This window comes from Rhea americana, unplaced genomic scaffold, assembly GCF_003343005.1.
Source record: "Rhea americana isolate MKP2758 unplaced genomic scaffold, rheAme1 scaffold_243, whole genome shotgun sequence".
Lineage (NCBI taxonomy): Eukaryota > Metazoa > Chordata > Aves > Rheiformes > Rheidae > Rhea > Rhea americana.
Window position 1 is genome coordinate 27,925 of NW_028186361.1, and position 11,995 is coordinate 39,919.

An 11,995-nucleotide genomic window follows, 5' to 3' on the forward strand; every position below is an offset into this window, starting at 1 on the left:
GCAGAGTGCCAGAAAGGATACACAGAGACCCAGAAAAAAAGATAGAAGAAATCATCCCAGATACTTACATGTGGCAATATATTATAAAATATTTGACTTCCATACCCAATTTTACGCTATACTATGGACACGCTATCACAGATTACAAAAGACAGGCAAAGAAGCTGAGCAAAAGGAAAAATCTAGAAGGAATGCTGAGATAATGGTTCTCCTATATTTGTAGTCACTGGAGAGAAAGTTATTAATAAGGGCATAGGGGTTAGAATGTTACTTCTTTTCTGGTTTGTGGGTGTAATATTTTATTATACTCATAATTAGGAGCAAAATTATCTGGCTTCAACCTATAGCCATCTGCTGTCATCCTCTATTTCAAACCATTGTTACGCTTAGAACACACGAAATATAACTCACTAACAAACCTGTGGAGCTGATAGGAATACTTAAAGTAGATATTAATTAAAACAAGCAATTTATTTCAAGACTAAGATCATTTTTGAATTTCAGTCACAAAACTGCTGCAAATTTCTCTTTTTCTTTTTTCTCTGAAAGACCTTAATGTCTCTATTAAGTGTTCAGAGAGGGAGTCTTCCAATATACTTCCATTTTATATGTTCTTTCCCTTCCCACTTACTCTCTCCGATCATGCCCTTAGAGAATATTTTGTTGATGGAATTATAGGATGTCCAGTTTTGCATTTAGAGACTTTAAACATGCACATATTGCATTGTTGCAAACATTCTGAGTCCCTCAGAATACAGAAAAGATTTTGTGCTCTGATAATTTACTTTGGCTATTTTGTGTTCTCTTGCATTCAAAAACATACTCTTTGTGTTGAGGGGAAAAAAAATTAAAATAATGAAAGAATTGTTAATGATCCTTGTGTAGGTGAGAATCACTCGTCTTTCAGAGTCAGTCACTGATCAGAGGCACAGCCACTGCATAGAGTTTCTTCATCTCAGTCAGAGACACAGCCAACTAGTCCCTAAGCACTTTCAAAGTCTGTTAGCTCACTAAGCTCCTAACTGCTTTAGAAGTTCACTGCAATTTATTATAACCCACATTTATAAAGGAAGGACTTTGAGAGGCATAAAAATATTTAAATTGACAGCACAAACTCCCCTCAAAACCAAATGAGTTTTGCTTCTCTGCAATCCACAGCACTGTGGAAGAGTGGTGCAGAATGATGTATCTGCATGTACATCACTGCAGCATTTTACAATGCTTCAGCAGAATACTAATATACATCTTTATTTACCTGTCTTATAAGAAGAGCATAAATACTGAAGTTCCAGGCCTCACCGAACAAATGCCAGTCATGGTATTTATTTGGTGTCATCTTTCATGTGGAAAGACTTTTATTGTTCCCTTGTGTCAATGCAAGACTTTATGAACCTATACATCACTTTTGTGGTGCTGAATAATGTTTAGTAGTTTCTTACAAGTCAGGTTAGGAATAGCTATAAACCCCCATTGTTTAGTAGCCACCTCAGTTCATTCATTTCAGACTGCTACTGATCCTTGAGTTAATTAGGGAGCATTTCAGACCTTTACTGCCATCTCTATTTAAACAACGAAGGTAAAGTCATAGAGGAATTTGCCTTTCTCCAGCTGAATTTAACTCTGTAGCATTAGAGTTGAATGTGAATCTTGTATAGAAACTCCATATGTTTATCGCCATTCCTTTGAGATTACAAAGAAGTTTAACTCTGGACAACCTGCCTGTCTGTTGGCTGTATAGTCTCAGGATACTTGTATAGCTTTTGAATTTCCCCGACAAATGCCCCTCTGAGATGACCTTGTTCATCTCTGCTTCATCTTGCTGTTTTCTATCGTTTTCTGTTACCTGGCCGTATTTCATCCCATCTCTTGCTTCTTGCACAGGCCCTGTGCTATCAGCCCCTGTATAGCCATACCCGTACCACTTGCACACCAGAACCACAGTGATTCTGCTAATACAGGCTCCCTAAGTGACTGTGAAGAGGCTGAGGTGGGAGGTTAGAGCTGGGATTTATTTAACATAAACATTAGCTAACTTAGACAGCTGGTTGCATATACTTGTTTTCAATGCATGCTAAATCCTTGCCTGCCTTCCTTCCACACTCCACTGAAACACACAGTGCCTGAATCACTGTTTGCAAAAAGTCATTATTAAAGGTGCTACATCTGAATAATGGATTTTGGATCACCTTAGAGTTGAGCTACTACTTAGCTATCAAAGAAAATGTGTTAAAAATAACCTGTGAATAAAATGCAAAAGCAGCTGAGCAGAAAATGAGGCAACTGCTATTCTAGATAACTTGCTTAAGAGTAAAATGTTATGGTTAAAATTTGATATTAACTGTGATGCTAGCTATGGTTAGATAAATCATACAGCTCACCAAAATAAATTCCAAAGCACATGATAGATATGAGGTCAGAATAAGGGACAAAGCTTTTTTTTCCTTCTAGACCATGAATTTCACTCTTGGTGCAAATTAATCCAAGTAAACTTTTAATAAGAACTGTACTGTACATATTTTCAAATAGAAATGTATCCAGAGTAGGAGACATTTTGCAATAAGACACAACTAAACTCCAGATCCAGCCTTTGGATAGACAGTTGTCTATTTATGTCAGCATTTGACTTATTGATAATCTTGATCCAAATGCTTTTGTGTATGGACTCAGCTTTCTGTAAACACTTCAGCCAATTTAAACTTGGCTGAAAATAATTCCCACTCTGTGATGACTAGCTTGGTTGCAAGAAAGAAGCCAATTCCTGGCTAGATAGGATTGATAGGAGGAAGATCACATTTTATGTGTGAGAGTATTCCCTGTATTTCTCAGGCATGATAATTCAAAAAACATCATGCCTTAGTAATGATTACTAATGAAGCATGTCCTGATCATTTCCAAAGGGAAATGTGGAATTTGGAAGATGATCTTATTTTGATTCCATGGGTTGTAAATATGTCTCCTRACAGATGAATGGGAGCTCCTTAATGAAGTTTGGAATGGGGTAAAATAAAATATCCAATGAGGGCTGTATTATTATGTTTTGTTTTCCATGGCTTTGATGGATACACTGATATTTCATACATTCTGGCCGCAGTACAAGAATTGAAACTGTCTGTAGAGTAGTCTGTAGAGATGCAAGCAGAAGCTCCCACTGCTCTTATGAGTCTGTTATCATCAGCAGCAAATATAAAGACCAGTGAAGAAGCAAAGACTTAAAGCACAAGCTGATACRTAATTAATTCTCTTGGGTAAATCAGACAGTAATTTAAAACAGCCTGAAAAGGACTCCAGCCACACTTTGAAAATAAATTGCCTTGTTGCAATCTTCATTTCACTGCTGAAACAGAAAAAAATAAAAGCAAGACAAGCTCTTAAGGACCAGACTGCATCAGTGTCCTGCACAGTAAGGAGCACATCCTCAGTGCTTTCTAGCTCCACACATGAGTAGCTGAAATTCAGCATGGTTAACTACCTATTTTCAAGTTTTCTGCCTGTATTCTGTTGTTGTTTTTTCCCACATCCACAGATTGCCAAGAGCAATATTGGTAGATAAGTTTATAAATGAATGCAGTAGATTGTTATAGTTGTTTGCTTTCTCTCAGTTTTGAGCATTATTGTACCAATTCATCGTTCAATAAGGAGCACTTACAGTTCATATCAGGATTTTATAGCTCTTCCAAGCTAATTCAATGTTTTGTTCATGGTGGATTGGACTTTGAAAAAGCTATTGATCTTAATGGCTTTTTCTCTTCTGGATTCTCTTCACAAGGGGCAATGAGCACAGACTAAAACACAGGAAGTTCTGCCTGAAYGTGAAGGGGAATTTCTTCCCTGTGAGAGCACTGGAACAGGTTGCCCAGAGAGGCTGTGGAGTCTCCTTCTCTGGAGATCTTCAAGGCCTGCCTGGATGCAACCCTGTCTAACATGCTCTAGGTGACCCTGCTGAGCAGGGAGGTTGGACTAGATGATCTCCAGAGGTCCCTTCCAACCTCAACCATTCCGTGATTCTGTGATTCTGTGGTTCTGTGGTTCTGTGATACAATGCTTTCACCTTGTAGAATTACAAGATACTTTTTTGATTGGTGACTACCTTACCTATACACTTGGAAGAGGTGACAGATTAGGCTTCTTCACTATTTAAGAACAGTAGAAACCAAGTCTGTGCTTTGGATTAAAAAAGAAAACAAAAAAAACCAAAAAATTTATTTCTGATTTATAGTCTTTTCACTCTCACAAGGAAATAATTTGGAAAAGATCTACAGCTCAGCTGAAGACAAATTTCTTTTCAGCCAAGCCTACCTTACCTAGATAGCTATATATGTAATACCTTTGAAGATAATGTTCCACAAAAACATTACCGTTTTAGAAGATCTGCTTTGTAGAAGGGCTCTACTCTCAGTGAAATATTATGATGGATGAAAGTCAAAAGAATCAGATTAGGACAAATATCTTTAAAACTGTTTACTTATTTTAAGTTTATATGCATTCATCACCCACAATTGTTCTAGAAAGCTAGCCATCATGCAGTTTCTCATTCTGCTTTCAGACCTGACTAGGAAAGAAATATTGTTTATGAATTTTTCAGAAATATGAAATATTTCTTCCCTAAGGAAGAGAAATTTTGAGGGGAGGGGTGACAAGGAGACATTTGTCATCCTCATCTTCTTCTTTCCCTTCTTCTTAAAGAAAAAAGAAACAGTTAGGCTACTCTAAGAGGATGAAACTTCATAGCTCAAACCAATATCTACATGTCAGTAACATGAAGAAGAAAGACAATGAAAGTGTAAAAGAAAAATAAACCTGAATTACAAAATTACAGAAAAGCATGGACAGGAGTGATGAACAGTGTCTAAAGGCATTGGAATCCTAGTGGCACATTGTGCTCATTGATCTAAGTTGTCAAGGGGGCTTTCATCGAGATACCTACACCTATTTGTGATTATTGTATCACTATTCAACTATCTCAGTAATTTTCAAGATTTATTTTTCTTTTTCCTGAATCAAACRTGTCTTTATTTAACTCTGAAATATATAGAAAACAGGCTTGTTTTGTATACAATACAAATTCTTTTATGCAAAGAACCTCAAAGCTTTCATTAAAACGGCATACAGCTGAGCATTATGTTTGAATACACTCTAGTAAAACAGCGTGCTACTGAACACAGCAATCAATCTAATGTAATTGATTAAGTCATTCTTCTGAAAGTCATCACTGAGTAAGAGCCAAAGCATACAAAAACATGTTTATTTCCATGTCAAAATTGCTTCTAAATGGGTCAAAAACTAATCTGGTATAACCGTAAAATGACCAAATTCTAAAGAGTACAAGCTGATATATTGAAAAGACACAAAAAGAAGTTTTGGAAGAACAAAGCAAATGACTACAATCCAAAAATGAACAAAGATGTTGTACACAACATTCGCTGTCTAACATCCTGTACAATAATAGATAACACTTACTTTATGGGGTAGGTTGTGGAGCTTTTAAGTTTGACTCAGTTCTCAGACAGAGAGTTGGGCCTAAGGACAATATGTTTTTGTTCCTCATGAAGCAAAGCTAACCTGCCTAAACTTCAAGACGATCTAGTGACATAATCAGCCACCATATAGCTGACCCTGAGGACACCTGGAACATGGGAGGGAGAACATGAAAATGACTCTTTACCATTCCTTCTGAGCTCTTCCTTCATGTATCCCAGGCAAGTTTCTATAGGAGTGCTGATATTACATATTAAATGAAGTCCTTAGATGCCTAATTGTCTGGATTATGAGGGAGAACAAGTTAATTGCAGGAGCAAAAAATTATAAAACATATTATAAAATTATAAAATAATAGTTATCCAAGGATTCTTCTATTCTTCAATATTCCTTAAAGTCTAAGTGATGTTAGGTTAGAATTGATTTTTCCTCTAGCTAGTCATACAAACTTCCCTAATGTGTGCAATAAGTTTTACTGTTTTTCCTTTCTTGCTTCATTGGACAGCACATTCTGTAGTGGAAACCTGCATTTCTTCGCTAAATTATAGCAGACTTTGATTTTTAGGGGCATTTATTCTTTTTGAATACTTTCATTCTTGTATCTTATATGAGTGAGATACCACAGAAGTTAGTCAAGTTGTCTTCTACAAAGCCATCTGCAAAAGCTGAGAAGCAGAGAGCCACTTGCCTGATACCACATTCCTATTTTCCAGATACATGTTACTAAGATATTGGAGTGCAATGACACATCTCTTCATCCTATCTCAGTTCATGAAAAAATATTTTGAAAGTCTACTGTAAGCTAATCACACTAGCTTCCAACCCAGACCTGTGATGTCTGCAACCACTTTTAATAAAAGAAAGTAAATATAGGAAACCGAAATTAATAGCCTGAAAGAGCAGCTCAGTTCAAATCATCCCATAAAAGAAAACACCATTCCTCTTTCAGGTCAAGATTTAAAGAGACCTATAAATAAGAAAGCACAGTTCCATAAAATTTACAGATGACATTAAAGTGGGGGGAGTGGCTGAGAGGATGAATGGCAGAGGCTCCATCTAAAAGGACAATAGCAAACTTGAGTACTAGGCCAGCAGAATCCTCATGAGACTTGATAGAAAAAAATGCAAAATTCTGCTTCTAGGGAGGAATAGACCCATGTACCAGTATAGTTTGGGAAGTGATTGGCTGAGTTACTGCCACACTGAAAAGGACCTGTGAGTTGTGATGGACACCAGGTTGACTATAAGCCGACAGTGCATTCTCGTTGCAAATAGATAAGCCCGATCGGCTACATTAGGGGAAGCACGGCCATCAGATCAAGGGAAGCTGTTATTACCTTCTACTATTACCTTAGTGATGCCATGCCTGCAATCCTGTATTAAGTTTTGGCACCTGAGTTTGTGCAGAAGGGTCTGGCAGAGGGCTGGAAGGATAGCCAGAGGCTGAGATCATGGGGCTTACAAAAAGAGGGCTAAGAGAGTTGGGATTTAGTTCAGCAAAGAAGAAACCAAAGGGAAATCTGTTTGCCTATAACTATTTGAAAAACAGTTGAAAAGATGATGGAGCCAAACTTCAGATTTCTATTTGTCCCAAACAATCTGACAAGGAGAGTGGCCACAGATTGCAGCTCAGGAACTTCAAGTTTGACGCTTTTTTTTTTTTTYCCCCATGCAGCACTGGAATAGGTTACTCAGAGAGTCTGTGGAATTTGTGGAATGCCATTTTTGAAAGGTTTCTTCATTTTTTTTCAGTGATGAAATCTCCACTTTCTGTGAAATCTCTCCATTCTTGAAAGTTTTCAAGAATTGGCCATAAGGGATTTTGGTTTGGTTTGATTTGGTTTGTTTTGATGGTCTTTAAACAAAGCCAAGACTGACATGACCAAGCCTTGATGATAAACCTGCCCTCCTGAATGAGACGCTAGGATGGGTGACTTCCAYGGGTCTTTTCCAAATGATCTTTCATGAAACTGCAATCACTACTATCCTAGAAGTCAATTTTATCTGAATTCCTTCAAAATGTTCTATGTGAAACCCCAACACGAGTCTTTTAACTGGTACTAAGCTAACTTCAACACTTCTGTGTTGCTTCCCAGAAAGTAAGGCCGTTTGCTTTGCAATTCTTTATAGCACTTGACTGTTCTGTACATTTTGTTCCATAATTTCCAAGCCAAATGTTTGGACTTAACACTCTTAAGGACAGGAGGTAGTCAAATATTTGACTCTGACCTTACACATAACTCAGACCAAACCCTAAACCCAAATCTTTCTGATGAACCTAGTTTTTTTCAGTTTGATTAATGATGAAGCCAGGATGAATTGTTTCCATTTAAAAACACAGAGATGGAGAATCTACTAAATATCTACTAAATAATTTCTTTGAACAGTCAGTGATGCTTAGAATTCAAGATGGATTATATTTATCATTTTAATTTCCTTGCATTTAACTTCAAATCTTTACTTCTTAAGAATTCTTTCTTTGTTAGACTAAAGTATCCTTTACTACTTGGTATTTCTTTTGTGCACATCTTATTTGGACAACATTTTTGTTGAAAATATACACACTTACTGATAAATATGTGTGTGTTATGGAAATGCAGAAGAGCCTCAGATATATTACAGCAATGCTCCAGCTGTCTAATAATGATTTCATGTTTCTGACTCAGATTTCAGAACAGTTCAGAATAGTTAGGCAGTTCATTCTTATTACACTTTCCACTGCTTTTCAASATCTGAGCATTAATTCGTAGGACAGCAATGGAATTTGCCTTTCAACCAGTAGTGCATGGAACAGAAGAAAATGGTCTAACTTTCTTCCACGCTCTAGTACTAGTTTACCAGTACCTGCAAAGCATGCCTCTGGGTAGTCCAAACTCCACCACACCCTCTGATTGCTAAATCAAAACAGGCAATCCWTCCTGACAGAGGCAATCACCTCCATCTTACTTTTTAGTTTTAATTTCTTAAATGCAGTCCATATTCTCCTTTGTTTTACAATTTTATACTAATAAATGCCTTAAGAATATGTTTAATCTCCAAAATGCACATTTGCACTCTGATGAAACCATTCTTTAAGAGATAGTAACCAACAAGTATCATTGCACAGTCTCTCTCCATGCATTTCTGAAGAAAGCAATATCCTTTTCTAATAGTTTATCTATCCTGAGTGACATTATTTGAAGAATCAGAAAATTSGTAGATAAAGTTTTCTGATATCACCCTGTGGAACACTATTAAATATTGGCAAATTTCTGTAACTACTACAAAATCTAAATTGTATTTCAGCTCTTCACCTCTAAGATTCTGTGGCAGCTGAGRTTTATTTACCTGAAGTAGTTTTTCTATTTGTTTTCAATTTGATTTGCTATTATGCATTAGTAGATAGTTTCAGGAAACGGTTGTCTGCTTGCTTTACTAAATCTTGAATCACACTTACCAGTTTAATTATAGTTAAAATGATTCAATAGCTTAGACTCAGTAGGAGTAAAATAAATATTGATGTTTCAACTTAGATACAGAAGAAATAATTTATAGTTATCAATAGATTGTCTTAGCAGTGTATACAGTTAAGTTTGTTGATAAACTTGCTTTTTATAGTAGCCTTTCACAGGTCCCCGGGAAGTAATCCACCAACCCAAAGCAGTTTCCTAAAGGTCGATCTGCTTGAAGACATATATGAACAATTTAAATTGTAAATACAAGAAAGTACCATCATTTTACTCTGAATTCATGTGGAATCTAGAAAAATAGCTTATCAATCCATGTCTAGTCTCAAGGACAACCGTAACAAGGTTGAACTATGGTAATTCTATATGGGCATAGCACTATTTGTTAATGATGTAACTAGAGGTTGTAGAGTCCCCACCTCAGAGGCATTTAAAAGCCATCCAAACATGGTCCTGGGCAACCTGCCCAGCTAGGTTTAGCTAATCCAACTTGAGCAGAGGTGTTATACAAGATGATCTCCAGAGGTCCCTTCCAATTCCAACTATTCCATGGTTCTGTGAACTATGTATTTATAAAGATAATAGCTATAAAGTTAAACTGAAAGATTCCACTTTTCAGCTATAGAACTTCAAACCCAGCTGTGTATGTGCATACACACACTCTTTCATTATTATTCCTGATTTAAGARCTCACATCTATTGGGTCATTTTAAATTTTCTGATTATTTTGCTGCCAGTAGTGTAACATATAGATGTTAGCCAGGAAAATTATTTCTAGTTTGTAAATATGTTTTGAGATCCTTTAATGGAAAGTGCTTTAGAAATGGAAAGCAAAGTACTTTTATACCTAAAATGGATTACTGAAAAATAATGAAAGAACTACACAAGAACAGATAATACAAATGAACTTGCCAACATTTTGTGAAAATTATGACAGATTAACACTACTGAATTGCTTTACTCAGGCAGAGAGAGGAACTCCAGTGTTTTCTATCTATGAAAAACAGATTCAAGTATAACACAAATGTTTTTTTTGAGTCAGGGTGTTTGAGCCACTGCTCAACTATATAATGTGAGAGCAACTCATTTATACAGCAAGCCTTGAAATAAAAGCAAATGTAAGAGAACTGCTAATCCTTGTCAGCATCAATTGTGTTAAAAATACTGCCATTTTCTCTTGCTAACTATAGAGTCATAATCCATACTAAAGTATACGTTAGCTTAGGTTGAATGGGGAATTATTAGACTTCATATAAATAGTCTATAAAATCAGCATTACTTTGTTACTGGGAGATTATACAGTCTGATTGATGGATAAGACCCAACTGGACTAATCATTGTGTTTATTGACTCTTTAGTTAACGGCCAGCAGTGGACAGTATCTGGAATACATTTGAAATACAGCTGAATAGAACATAGCTTATTGAAAAAACACAGGCTAAAATATGAATGTTACAAAGCAGAGCACAGGGAACAGTTAATGTACTCACTACCAACTGGCTGTTTTATAAATTAGTAAGGGACTGCCTGAAAATCCAAACAACCTGAAAATACATTTCTTGCCCSTTGTATACAGGTGTTTCAGTCTCTCCTTGTGCTCTAATATTTCTTTTTCTGAGTCGAGTTGCAGTAGCGCTCTAATATCTTCATTAATGAGGTCAGTGAGCATCTGTGTGCTATAATTCCATTCTGACAAATTCTTCTAGCCCAGTAATCCATATCTCCTACATTTTCCATGAGATCTGACCAGCCCCAGAAGGACTACCCAACCTAGACCCAAAGAAATCAGTTGAGAATGTCATATGGGATGTAGAGGAGGGTGGGGACTTGGACTGAGAGTCTGGAGGTGATAACTCTGTAGTATGTTGAACCTGTCTTACACCACCAATAAGATTTTTTTTTGGGGGGGGGAGGGGAGGAGAGTCACTGAGAAGGTCAGGTCTCTGCTGTAATTTGGAAAGTGTCAGCACTCACTCCTGCATTCTTTCTGAACTGGGTCTTCATGGTCAGAAAGCCTGTTTTCACCTGTGGATTTTTGTGTAGCTCAACACCTTTTTAGCCTCCTGACTCACAGCTCTCCTTGGGTCTATGATCCAGCCCAAGCATGTTAGAATCAAGTAACCCAGGAAATTCTTGGTATTCATCTATGTAGTGATCCTAACTAGATATACCCCAGACACTGAGTGCAGTTATGTACAGGCTGGGGAACACACAGCACACAGGGCCAAAAAGCCTAACCTGCTGTGGGTCCTGGAATCAAGGGTGTAACATTCCTGCTTTTCCTCACAAGAGATCCTTTGTGCTCTTGAACTGTTCAGTTGCTTTTGCAAAGCAGTAGGATGCGTAGCTGCATTCTCTTTGCACAGACTAAAACTGTGCTTTCATGATGCTGTAGTCTGTACACCTGGCATTGTGCAGGTACAACCTATTTTATTCTGTCTTCAAAAGAAGTTAAGATTGTCCTGAATATTTCAGCAACCTCACTTTGCTGCCTCCCAGCAACAAAGATGTAGAAGTTTAACTTTAAAATTGCCTGATTTAGATAGTAACACATATTTCAGATCTTTTGGGCTTTCTAAAAAGTTTGTGCATGTACTTTAGCAATTTAGACTTTGAATGACCTTGGCAATTGTTCATCTATGGCAAACAGCCTGTTAACAAGACCTCAAACTAATGCCTCTCCAAGAATGCAAATTGCAAAAGTTCACATGGAAAGGAAAGAAACAACTCAGTTTTACAATTGTTTTCAGTTGCCTCACACCTGCTGCTGGGTCTAGTGAGGCAGATTAAAAACACAGTAAGATACAGTGAAAGAAAACTTAGGTCAGAGCTGTGAAAACAGATGATGTTTGTTTGTTTTGCATCAAAAAAGTGACCATTTCCTCCACTGAAGACAGTCGATAAGCACTCTTAGGAGTATTAGTTGTGTTCCAGAAGAAATTAATCTTTCTGCATGATGTCATACAAAGAAATGTGTGTCCATTATTGTTGATATGTGTATAATGACATYGGATCAGTTTTCTGTTTTCCTTTTTGCTAAGAGCACATATTACATACAAATGGTACAGTTTCCT